The sequence below is a fragment of the Bufo bufo genome, chromosome 7 (assembly GCF_905171765.1).
Source record: "Bufo bufo chromosome 7, aBufBuf1.1, whole genome shotgun sequence".
Taxonomy (NCBI): Eukaryota; Metazoa; Chordata; class Amphibia; order Anura; family Bufonidae; genus Bufo; species Bufo bufo.
This window is the reverse complement of record NC_053395.1, coordinates 102,836,089-102,850,093: the sequence shown is the minus strand read 5'-3', so window position 1 is coordinate 102,850,093 and position 14,005 is coordinate 102,836,089.

Genomic DNA, 14,005 nt, shown 5'->3' with positions numbered 1-14,005 from the left:
TATGTATATACTTAATTCTATGTAAAAGGTTTTAAAAAAGATTTTAAAAAATAGGTACTATTTTTGATTTTCGATTTCTGACTTTATATTATTTTCTATTTTAGATGTCAGAAGTTGTAGAAGGCTGGGAACCCTTCACCAAGGGAGAACCCGACTGAGAAGGGTAACACCCACCCAAAAACATCACAGAAAACCGAAGAGCTCAAATTCTGCGTTAAGGCCCTTCGGTATGATGGAGTCAAATTGAAATATACGTCTCGATTCTAGTCGGGACATCTTGCTTACATGGTTACCAGTAGAGTTGAGCGAACCCGAACTGTAAAGTTCGGGTTCGTACCGAACTTTAGGATTTTTGGACCCCGGACCTGAACCCGAACATTTTAGCAAAAGTTCGGGTTCGGTGCTTTCTTGGCGCTTTTTTGAAAGGCTGCAGAGCCAATCAACAAGCGTTTAACTGTCTAACCTTAGAAGCCATCACAGCCATGCCTACTAATGGCATGGCTGTGATTGTCCAGTGCAGCATGTGATCCAGCCTCTATATAAGCTGGAGTCACGTAGCGCTGCACGTCACTCTGCTGTTACTAGTGTAGGGAGAGGATGCTGCTGGTGATATCAGGGAGAGAATAGGAGAGAATCTTGGTTCAGAACTTGAATCTTACTCAGCGATCTACATACATTTAGTTGTGTGGGTGCAGGGCACAATCTTTTTACCCTGCCCTGAGCCCAGTGACCAAAAAAAAATACTTTTATCCATCTGATAGTTAGGTGGGCGGCGGAGGCGGCCATTTTATGCAAGCTCAGTGCACCAGCACTGCATCTGAGCTTTTGTAACATTGAAATCCATGCTTGAAAAACTGCACTAATAATCTGGTTTTAACCCTATGACGTCCGCACGGTGGGATCACTAGTCCGCACCACTGACACTAAGAGGAAAACACCAAGGAGAGGACAGACAATACAGACAAACATATAATCCCAGGTGGGCGACAACAGCAGACCACCAAGGCCCAACAGGGATCCGGAGGGTAACGTTCTGGAACAACAACCAGGGAACACGGCTACACAGCTCCAGTGGGTCAGAATAGAAGTCCAGGCAGGAAGCTCTATATCTGGCAACCAGAGAAGTGGGAGATGGGAATATAAGGAGGTTGGGAGTGCTGGACAAGAAACAGCTGAGGAGGAGAAGCTACGGATCCCTGAGTGAGCCAAAAAGGATTGCAAGGCAAACCCAGAAAGCTACCATTACGAAACAGCACTGTCTTTGTACATCGAACGCGCAGCCACCCGCTGCGACTTCCTGACCCCGGGTATAACGGAGTCAGACGTGGCTCTTGACACCCTCGTGACAGTACCACCCCTTCCACGAGGGGCCTCCGGACACTCAGGACTAGGTCTCTCAGGATGAGAGGCATGAAAAACCCGAACTAACCTGTCGACGTTTACCTCAGACGCTGGAACCCACATTCTTTCCTCGGGACCGTAACCCCTCCAATGCACCAGATATTGAAGAGAACGGCGGACCCAACGAGAATCAACAATTTTGGATATTTGAAACTCTAGATTACCATCCACAATAACAGGAGGGGGTGGCAGCGGTGATGGTTCTAGAGGTGGAACATACTTTTTGAGTAACGATTTATGGAAGACGTTATGAATTTTAAAAGTCTGAGGCAGCTCCAGGCGAAAAGCCACAGGGTTAATGATGGCTACTATTTTGTAAGGACCAATAAACCTAGGACCCAGTTTCCAAGAGGGAACCTTTAATTTAATATTCCTAGTAGATAACCACACATAGTCATTCACTCCTAGGTCCGGACCTGGCGACCGTTTTTTATCAGCCATGCATTTATATTTACCTCCCATATTTTTCAAATTAGCTTGCACTTTCTGCCATACAGATGAAAGAGACGACGAAAACCGTTCCTCTTCGGGAACCCCAGAAGACCCCCCCCTCTTTGAAAGTACAGAATTGGGGATGAAAACCATATGCACCAAGAAATGGTGACTTGCCAGTAGATTCCTGACGGCGATTATTTATGGAAAACTCGGCTAACGGTAAATATGATGACCACACCTCTTGGTTTTCAGACACAAAACATCTTAGATATGTCTCAAGGTTTTGGTTGGTACGCTCAGTCTGTCCATTCGACTGAGGATGGAAAGCTGAGGAAAAGGACAAGTGTACCCCCAAACGGGAACAAAAAGCTTTCCAAAATGTTTAAATAAACTGGGTTCCCCGATCTGAAACAACATCGGAAGGGACCCCGTGAAGCTTCACGATTTCACTGATGAATACCTGAGCAAGAGTCTTAGCATTAGGTAGTGCGGGTAACGCAATGAAGTGTACCATTTTGATAAACCTGTCCACTACTACCAAGATAACTGTTTTACCCGCAGACAAAGGTAAGTCAGTGATAAAATCCATTGACAGATGTGTCCATGGCCTATTGGGAATGACAAGTGGCAATAAAGACCCTGCAGGACGTGTATGAGAGACTTTCGCTCGCGCACAAGTAGAACAAGAAGACACAAAATCCATTACATCCTGACGCAACCTTGGCCACCAAAAACGACGAGACAATAGCTCCAAGGTTGCTTTACTACCCGGATGCCCAGCAAGTGCCGAATTATGATGTTCCTTTAATAATTCGAGACGCAGGTTCAATGGTACAAACAATTTCTCTGAGGGGCAAGAGACCGGGGCGTCCCCCTGGGCCTCTAACACCTTCCCCTCCAGAACAGAGTGTACCGCAGAGACAACCACTCCTCTTTGTAGAATGGGTACCGGATCACTCACATTACCCCCTCCAGGGAAACAACGAGATAATGCATCTGCCTTGGTATTTTTTGCCCCAGGACGATAGGTAATAACAAAGTTAAACCTGGTAAAAAATAGCGACCACCTAGCTTGTCTAGGGGTGAGACGCTTAGCTGATTCGAGGTACAGAAGGTTTTTGTGGTCCGTAATCACAGTGACGGGGTGGATTGCCCCCTCTAAAAAGTGACGCCATTCTTCAAACGCTAGTTTAATAGCTAATAGTTCCCTATTGCCAATATCATAGTTCTTTTCTGCTGCAGATAGTTTTTTAGAAAAGAAAGCACAAGGACGCCATTTGCCAGGAGAGGGACCCTGAGACAGCACCGCCCCCACTCCCACCTCTGACGCATCGACTTCAACAATAAAAAGCTGGGAGACATAAGGTTGGATTAGTACAGGTGCCGAGGTAAACCTCTCTTTTAGAGAGGAAAAAGCAATTTTAGCGGCGTCAGACCATTTAGAAAAATCAGTCCCCTTCCTAGTCATGTCAGTAAGGGGTTTTACAATCACCAAATAATTTTTAATGAATTTTCTATAGAAATTTGCGAAGCCCAAGAACCGTTGCAGTGCTTTGAGGTTCTCAGGAAGATCCCAATCTAAAATTGCCTGGACCTTCCTAGGATCCATACGGAAACCTGAAGCAGATAATAAATAACCTAGGAACTGTATTTCCTGAACGGCGAAGACACACTTCTCAATTTTAGCATATAATTTATTCGTCCGTAGGACCTGCAGTACCTGTCTGACATGTACCTCATGTGTTTTCAGATCAGACGAATAAATTAAAATATCATCTAGGTATATCACCACAAACCTGCCGATAAGATGACTAAAAATGTCATTAACGAAATGTTGGAAGACAGCAGGAGCATTGGTCAGACTGAAAGGCATGACTAGATTTTCATAATGCCCCTCAGGGGTGTTAAAAGCTGTCTTCCACTCATCCCCTTCCTTAATACGAATCAGATTGTAGGCCCCGCTAAGATCAAGTTTGGAGAACCACCTAGCACCCGCAATCTGATTAAACAGGTCAGGAATGAGAGGAAGAGGGTATGGGTCTCGGATGGTTATCCGGTTTAATTCGCGAAAATCTAGGCAAGGTCGCAGGCCCCCATCTTTCTTTTTAACGAAGAAAAACCCTGCAGCCACGGGTGAAGAAGAGGGTCTGATGTGTCCCTTAGCCAAGCTCTCGGAGATATAATCTTTCATGGCTTGTCTCTCCGGACCCGAAAGATTATATAACCTGGTCTTGGGTAATTTTGCACCGGGAATCAGGTTAACCGGGCAATCATAAGGACGGTGAGGTGGTAACTTCTGACAACCCTTTTCAGAAAAAACGTCCTCAAAGTCCGAAACAAATGTAGGTAGGGTAGCTATGGAGGCGACTAAGCAATTGCTATTTAAGCAATTTTCTCTGCAATGCTCACTCCACTCCAATATCTCCCTGGCCTGCCAATCCACCACTGGATTGTGCGCTACCAACCAGGGAAGACCCAACACCACCGGAGTGGGAAGCCCCTCCAGAACATAACATGAAAGCAACTCGTTATGGTGGTCCCCTACCCGAAGGTGTAAGTTATGGACAATGTGAGTGAGGTTTCTCTGAGACAGAGGAGCAGAATCAATAGCGAATATGGGAATAGGTCTCTGTAGCGTACAGAGAGACAAACCCATAGTGTGGGCAAAATGGGCATCTATCAAATTTACTCCTGCTCCACTGTCTAGAAAAAAAGAAATAGTCTCCATCTTAACTCCAAAAACAACAACCGCTGGCAACACAAATTGCGATGTTCGTATGGAGGAAACGTATACCCCCCTGCTGACATCCTCCACACAGCCTGGGGTTAGTAGTTTTCCGACGGTCTTTTGTTTTTGAGGAAGGAAGGACAGACATTAATAAAATGACCCCTCTCCCCACAGAAAAAACAAACCCCACGCCTACGGCAAGCCTCAGGAGGATGGACCTGACGAGTAGTTCCTCCTAGCTGCATAGGCTCGTCTAAGTCCGTACAGACTAACTGCTGCTTGGGAGGGGTTAACAATTGCTCTGTTTTTTTCAATCTGTCCCTAAGACGTCTATCTATTCTGATAGCAAGGGGCATAACCGCATCAAGGGAAAGGGGAGTCTCATACAGCGCAAGCGCATCCTTAATCCTTTCGGATAACCCAGAGCAGAACTGACTCCTGAGAGCCGGGTCGTTCCACTGGGTATCCTTAGCCCACCTACGGAACTCTGCGCAATACTCCTCTACTGTCCGCTCTCCCTGTAGGAGTCTACGTAATTTTGATTCAGCCAGTGCGACTTGGTCAGGGTCGTCATATATGAGACCCAAGGCCCCAAAAAATTCATCCACTGACCGGAGAGCCTGGGAATCAGCGGGTAAAGAGAACGCCCAGGATTGCGGGTCCCCCTGCAGCAGGGAAATAACAACCCCCACCCGCTGTTCTTCATTACCAGAGGAGTAAGGGCGCAACTTAAAATATAATTTACAGGCCTCACAGAACGTCACAAATTTGTCCCTTCCCCCATAAAATCTGTCAGGAAGAGCAACCTTAGGTTCCGCAACAACCTGGTTACCTGTAGCAACCGCTGGGCTTGCGGTCTGTTGTAATTGCTGCTGTTGCTGGAGGACCGACGCCTTCAATCCTGCCACCTCCAAAGACAGGCCTTGAAGTTGCTTTGACAAAGCAGCAATTGGATCCATACTGGATTCTAAGTAGGTACCTACACAAAATAAGGGCCAGATATAATGTAATGACCGGCGTCACGTAAAGGGAGGGAAATGGGAAGGCCCTGTCCAAGGGAGAGGGAAAGGTGGTGACCCCTGACTCACCTTGCGCTGGCACCTGACTGCCCTGACGTCCCTAGACGGGTTCCTCACCCATCCTCCTTTCAAAAAAACGCCCCCTCCTCCTGCTGATTGACAGGGCCAGCGAGTGCTCTCTTCCTCCGGCTGGCCCTGTCTTCAAATCCCGCGCCTGCACCTCATTCAGCGCAGGCGCTCTGAGAGAAGGACGCTTGCTTCCTCAGCACTCCCTCAGTGTGCCTTCGCCGATGACGTCACCTCTAAACCCGAAAGAGAAGACGTTATCGGCGGAGGCGCACTGAGGAAGTGCTGAGGAAGCGAGCGTCCTTCTCTCAGAGCGCCTGCGCCAAATGAGTTGCAGGCGCTGGCGCTGGCCCTGTCAATCAGCAGGAGGAGGGGGCGTTTTTTTGAAAGGAGGATGCGGCGGCTACCAGCAAGTAACCGCCCAACTTGCTGGTAGAGAGGTCATTTACATATTATAAAAGTGCAGTTTTTAAAGAAACTAGCCAACAGAAAAGGGTAAGAGCCCTATATATTGAAAAATCGCAGTATAAGGATTTTAATTAGCCTAAAAAAAAAAATATGACTTTTGGGGGGTGACAGAAGCCCTTTAAATGTAAGGCAAGATAAAACCCTGGCCGTTGAAGTCTCAGGAAATAGGCTAGCCAGTCGCAGGCCCTGGCACTATAAGTGGATAAATACTTGTCTGAAAGATATTGGAGTGAAAGAGCGAACACTCTGGACAGCCTAAGGAGGAACAATTCCCATACAGTGAGAGTGCAATTCCCCGAGTGGCCAAGAAGAATGTAAAATAGAATCTGAATCTGCAAACTGGATCAAGAAGCTCCCAGGTACTAAGACCTGATCCTGAGGAGATGATGCTTTCAAATGTGAATTCAAAAGATTTGAGAATGAATAAGCTTACGCAGGCTGAGTGAATAAATATATTTACTAAGTGTAACTGCCGTTAAATTTTTTTTTATAATGTGTAGGAACAGTGACAGGGAATATTTTTCCAATGTACTTTATTTAAGAAAAACATTTATTTATTGTAGAAAACTTGGGTTGAAATGTCCTTGAGCATTGCTCTTTCAATTGAGCATTACTAAGGGACAGCAGTCTTCCATTAGCATAGTACTGTGCTGACTAGGGAGACGGGCTGTGCTGGGAGCTGCGGGCCTCTGCCTGCCCTGCTCCCTCACAGCCTGGTGGGGACTGAAACCTAATAGTTTGTCAATGTATGTTTAATTTAAACCTAATTAAATATGAACTTCTAAACTATGTATATGCTCACTGACCAGCGTGGCTAGTGCTGTCAGTGAGCTTTCCCCCTGCACTCCGGGCATGCTGACTAATGGACCAGCCGATAGTAGCGATCCTTGACCGAGCAGTAAGCACTCACTACAGGCGGTGCAGGGAGGCAGAGGGAAGCTATTATACAGTATATTGGGGGCAGTTATTTGCTTACCGCTCGGCAGCTGGTACATTACTCAGCACGCCGGGTGTACAGGGGGAATGCTCACTGACAGTCAGCTGGTCAGTGAGCATAAACGTAGTGTAGAAGTCCATATTTAATGTGTGTAAATGTATATTTAATTTAAACATATTAAGCTCCAGGCTGTGAGGGAGCAGCGTAGGCAGAGGCCTGCAGCTCCCAGCACAGCTCGTCAGCACAGTACTATGCAGATGGAAGACAGATGTCCCTTAGCAACGCTCATTTGAGAGAGCACTGCTAAGGTACATTTCAACCCAAGTTTTGTACCATAAACAAACATTTTTCCTAAATAAAGTATATTGGAGAAATGTTCCCTGTCACTGTTCGGTACGAACAGTGACAGGGAACATTTCTCCAATATACTTTATTTAGGAAAAATGTTTGTTTATGGTACAAAACTTGGGTTGAAATGTACCTTAGCAGCTCTCTCTCAAATGAGCGTGGGTACGATCAGCGATGGGTACCATCAGCAAAAAAATTAAATAAAAAAAATTAAACGGCAGGTACACTTTAAATATAAGATAACACAATTCACATACAGAATGATAAAAGTAAATAATCATCACTTGCCTAGTGTGTAGGAAGGGGGACACTCTGAGTCTGCCATGTTACTGCACATGGCCAAAACCCCAGGGTGTACAAGACATAGGGCAAATTAATGCTTACATCCTACCTAGAATGAGATCTTCAATGGAGTGCTTACTAATGTACAGTATTTGTGTAACAGAGTCTTTACCTTTTTGCCCCTCCTGCAGTGTGCGGCACACATGTCTCTGAGATAACCACTTCTTAGGAATGTGGCCTCAGCACAATGGGGGATAGATATGATCTAACTATCCCTAAACCACTACATTACAAGGAAGACTTTATTACACAGAATATTAAAGATAATATAAAAGAGACAGAATTAAAGGTGACAGAACCATTCATTTCTTACAATACAGATGGGTATTCAGCAAATAACCTCTGGGGACTCAGGAGAAAACAGAACCAAACTGGACCCAATGATTCAGCTGTTAAAAAGAGCGTATGTGCTGAGAGATGCTGGTAGCAGCTTCCTCAGAGAGAACTGGCCAGGTAGATGGTCTAAAGAGCAATGGAATAGGGACACCAATTGAGAATACACAGTGAGAGGCTCAAGTAGGGTCCACAGGACTGCCAAGTATAGTGACTAGCATTCTGCAATAACACTGTCCTGAAAGGGGAAAATATGGCACCCTAGAGTTTGCAAAAGAATTGCCAGAAAACCGTTAGGCAACAAAGGATACGAAATTAGCCAACGCGAGCTGGTATAGGCTACATAGACACGTAAAAAGCAGCGACCAGCAGAACATAGCAGTTACACCCTAAGGAGGGTGAAAGGAATCAGACAGGTGCGTATAACAATAGCAAAACCTTTGTTATGTAGCGCAAATACTTTGAAAACATAAGGGAGTACAGTAGATGTTGGTAGCATGAAGTAACTGCAGGGCCATGTCTGATACAGGATCCAGCAGTGGAAAACTGCAGATGCCCGCATTGTCAGTGTTTCTAGAATGGGTGATCAGCTTCAAGCCAAGGAACTTGCCCTCCCAGAGCCCAGAAAATTGCCAGGATGTGCAGAACCACCAACTCCATTCATAATCATGGCTGATGAATGATTTGCTTTGGCACTCCATGTCATGCAGACGAGACATAGATGAGAACTGGGTGATAACAGATGTATATTTAACTGTCGGCTGACAAGAGCACATTGTTATGTTGAGTGTGCGTTTGGGATACTTTCCAACAAGTGGAGGGTATTCCAGTCATCCTTACAGATGGCACTGGACAATGCCACCCTCGTGATGAAAGCATGTGTTCTCCTGCACAACTTCATCAGGATTCATGATAATCTCTCAGATGCTGATCTGGACCAATTTCAGACACCTTCTTCATCTGTTAGATTGGACCACACCCATCATGGATAACCTGGAACTGCTGTACTTGCAGTTCGGGAGATATATGAAGACTATTTCTGCAGCCCTGAGCTGTGGCAGTTGGACGTAGTTCATGGCAGACAATTTGACTCTGGGCATTTTTTTTTTTAACGAATAAAGAAAAGAGGATGTGTGTGTTCCCCTTCTGAACTGAGATTATATCCAGGGCCGGCGCTACCATAAGGCAGACCAAGCGGCTGCCTTAGGGTGCGCCCTGTGCAAGGCGGAAGAATGAATGACCTTTTTTAAAAAAAATCACTTACTACCTGCGGTGATTGAATTTGTGCCGCAGCGCCGCCGTTCGCCCGCCCCCAACCTGCATGTGCCAGCCGCTCCCAGCCCTCACTCACAGCAACACGGTCACATGGGCTCAGAACATGGAGGGGGAGAAATGTGACATGGTGGGGGAGAAATGTGACATGGAGGGCTGATGTGACATAGGTGATTTGACATGGAGGGGGAGAAATGTGTCATGGAGTGAGAGAAATGTGACATGGAGGGGGTGAAATGTGACATGGAGGGGGTGAAATGTGACATGGAGGGAGAGAAATGTGACATGGAGGCCTTGAGGGGGAGAAATGTGACATGGAGGGCTGATGTGACATAGGTGATTTGACATGGAGGGAGAGAAATGTGACATGGAGGGGGAGAAATGTGACATGGAGGGGGAGAAATGTGACATGGAGGCCTTGAGGGGGAGAAATGTGACATGGGGGCTGATGGCTGAAATGGGGGCATGATGGCTGACCTAAGGTGTAATGGAATATATTTTGTTCTTATCATCCTCCTCTAAAGCCTAGGTGCGTCTTATGGTCCGGTGCATCTTATGGGCCGGTGCGTCTTATAGGGTGAAAAATACATTCCTCAAACCAGCGATTGTCTGAAGCAGAGAGAAGATACCAGGACCACACAGAGGAGAAGCCATGCAGACGGGACCACGGCCAGATGAGCTTCGGGGGGGGCCACCAAAATGTTGCTTTGCTTGTGTTGGCAAAAATCCTTGCACCGGCCTTGATGATATCAGATGGAGATAAGGGAAATACAGGTGCGCCAAGTGAACGGTGTTAGATTATGCTAAAACAAGATGATGTGAAAGAATAATCAATAGAGAGATTAGAAACTCATGATCAATTATGAGATTAGTTAGGCAGGTACTATGGAATCTAGAATAAAATTCCTGTGCATTGAAGGAATGAGGGGGTCTGTGGAGAGAAACCTGACCACTGCGTCTATGCCCAATGATGTTACTGTATAATGCTGGCACGTCCAGGGTGACCCAGAACATATCTCTAGACCAATAAATCTTATCTAATAGTTTGATGAGGTGACTAGAGTCTCTGAAGTAAGCCGGTAGATTGACAACATATTTTTGCAATAGATTGTCGACGTAAGCTGAGAGGTTGGAGGTGATAGAGTAAATACTGGATATAATCGGACTCCCCGGCAGGTTATTGAGGGTTTTGTGAATTTTTGGAAGGAAATAAAAGTATGGTATGGAAGGGTGCTCTATTAGGATAAAATTTCTTTCCTGTTTATTCAATGTTTTCTGTACATACTCCCCTTGGACTAAATCAGTTGGCTTTTTCTTGAAGACGTCTGTGGGATCTATTCGTAGTTTTTGGTAGTAATTGGTATCTGAGAGGATGTTTAAGGCCTCTTTATTGTAGTACTCATAATTACTGTTATGGGGGATCTGTGAGTCCATAATTACTACCCCCCCCCCCCCACCTTGTCTGGGTTTTTAATAACAATGCCCCTATTCTTTTCTAGACTAACGATGGCTTTCTGCTGGTTGCTGGAGAGGTTATGAGTATATGCAGGGGTTAATTCACCATTATTTGTAGAGAATGTTTCTTTAAGGTCTTTTATAGATGCACCACTTCTAGAGTGTTTTTCTGTTTATTTTTAGCTTTCCACTTTTAAAGTAACATTCTAACGTCACAGTAGCACTTTTCACCTGCCTAACTAATCTCATAATTGATCATGAGTTTCTACCTTCTACCTTGGATATTTTCCCTTAAAATTCTTAGAAATATACTTTCTACTATATAATATCCTCCACTGGAAAAAAGGGCCTTCCCGTATCTTCTCGTATCTTTCCCTTCTTCTACATATGAGTCAGATGATACGTCAGAAGATGGATCCTCAAAAGAATGAAAATCCTCAAATTAAGATGCTCACCAAATCCTCACCAAATTAAGATGCTGAATTCTTCTAGATTTCTGCTCTTTTTGACTCCCCGATTTCCTAGTGGACCTAGCAGAGTTGACCAATGACTAAAGGTTTTTATTTAATAAAAACGGTGATTCCTCTGCTACCGTTTTGTCAATGCAGACCTGACATAATTTTTTCAAGTATTCAGAAGGCAGAAAGCATCTGATTGGTTTTGAATATGCACATCCCACCCCCATAGACTTGCATCTGTTGTTAAACACAGGAGATCTTCCGTTCTCCATGGTACCCCCTGAATTAGATTGTCCGTAATCATCCACCATTTTAGGCCTTCTAAAGTTTGATTTTAAATCCTCACTTTTGTTTCTAAGGGTTGTTTTCCCGCCTTCCAGGCTGTCAGTATGTCCCATTGGAGTTCTCTTGAATGAAACTGGGCCCAAATGACTGCAGGGATACAGGACATCATACTTCCCAGAACCAACCTACCTTTCTCTGAGAGATTCTTGGATTCCTGATCAAGCTTTCTATCTTCCCTCTTAATTTTAAGATCTTGTCCTCCACCAGAAAGCACCTCTGGTTCCTGGAATCCAGGATTAGACCCAGAAATTTCTGAACCTGTAATGGATCCGGCCTTGATTTCTTTATATTTAGGATCCATCCCAACATTTCCAAGATCTGGGCCACCCCCTGCACTGCTTTCCTGCAAGACTCCTCGCTCTCTGCTACTACTATCAAAAAATCGTCCAGGTAGGGAATGAAAAGTATGTCTTTTTCTCTGATGTTTGCTCTGAAATTACCTTGGTAAAAACTCTGGATGCCATAGACAAACCGAAGGGAAGGGTCTGGAACTGCAAATGCCTGGTGGCTCCTTTTATTTCCACCGCCACCCAAAGAAACTTCTGATGATCCTGATGAATAGGGATGTGAAAATAGGCATCTTTTAAATCTAGTACAGCCATAAAGCAATCCAGGAAAAGCTTTATTGCTGATTTTATAGTCTCCATTTTGAACTTTTTTACTAGCAAGAAAAGATTTAGCCTTTTTAAATGTATTATTGTTCTGTATGAACCGTCTGGTTTTCTCACTAGAAAGAGAGGAGAATAAAACCTATTCATCTTGTCCCCTTGGGACCGGTACAAGTACATTTTTTCCCATTAGATCCAGAACTTCTGACTCTATAGAGCTGCTTTCCACTGGTTGATTTTGTCATCTGAAATCTTTTCGGAGGGGAAGAAAGAAACTGTAGCTTTAATCCTTGTCCTATGGTGTCTAAAATCCACGCACTGTCGGAAATCTGTTTCAATGCAGGAAGAAAGTGTTTTAATCTTCCTCCCACATAAATCCTGGTGTCATTGTTGATCTGTTTTTTTCTTATCACCAAAGGACTGATTAAAGAAGTAACCCCTCCCAAATTTCCTTTGGGGCCTAACCCTAAACTCTTTTTCTCTTTTATCCCCTTCCTTGTTATTTATAAAGTGAAATCGGAAAAAACTCCCGCAATATAGTTACAGAATTGCTGAATTTTATTAGAAAATGCGGCTGTACAAATCAAGTGTGACGTTTCGGCCACATACGGCCTTTTTCAAACTGGTGCCACTAGTGAAGGAGAGGTAGTAGAACGAGTGCTCAGGACAGTGTGCAATGGGTGGGAAGCTGACTCTCAGCATCAACCATAGCAGAGTGCCACAAAGTTTTGCTTCCAAAAGTTCATCCAACATAGAACCAAAAAGATAATCACTCTCGCAGGGCACGGCACACAATCTCTTTTTTAATTGTAAGTCTCCACTCCAGTTTTTTTGTCATAAAGCTCTACGTACTGAATTGGCCAGGGCCGAGGAACGGGCTGCTAATCTAATGGAGTCTGCAGAAGGATCCGCAAAGAAATCTTTTAGGCGTCATCCACACGACCGTATGCATTTATTTTATTTTTTTAAAACAAAATTTTATTTAGATCTGGCATTTGACAGTATTGTACATATAGCAATATAGCACATATAATGATAGATACAGTACAAAGAAATAGGTTTTGAAAATGCAATAGGATGATAGTTTAACACCGAACATTGCATGTTAAAGAAAATTCTGCCTAGATCCCTTTTTTTTTTTTTTAAACAGCCTCCCACCCTCCATCCCCCCCCCAGAAAAAAAAAGACAAGTCAAGATCTGAAGCATCTTGTATACATTGGAATCTCTTCAAGATAGTTCTAAAAGATCTCAGGCATAAAAAGAAGTAATTTTGTTATACACGACTTCCTTTTTCCTATTCCCATTAAACAGTATCAACCTTCAAACTTACACATTAGCACTACAGATAAACTAAAGCACCTCAGATTATACCAATAGGTCTCCCAAGCTACCTGCTACTCTGGCTTTCATGTACCATGATGTGTCAACAAATGGTTTCATAACCTCTTTTTTCTCATATAAGGTGAGTGACTTGTCAATAAATGGCCTCCACTTATTAATAAAGAATTGTATGGATGATTCCTTGTTGCGCTCCGCATCCAATCTATCCATGTACATGAGCACTTTTACTGTGCCAATGACCTCATCCACAGTGGGCAGCTGGGGCTGTAACCATTTCCTAAGTATAAATTTTTTTGCCGCAAGCAATAGAACATGTGGCCCCTTAGTGCCCACTATGGGTGAGTCAGCGTCCTCCTGGTCCCTAGGAATGAATTGGAACACGCACTGTTGGGGTACATCTTTAACTTCAATCTTCCAAGTATCCTTGACATATGAACATATTTGTTCC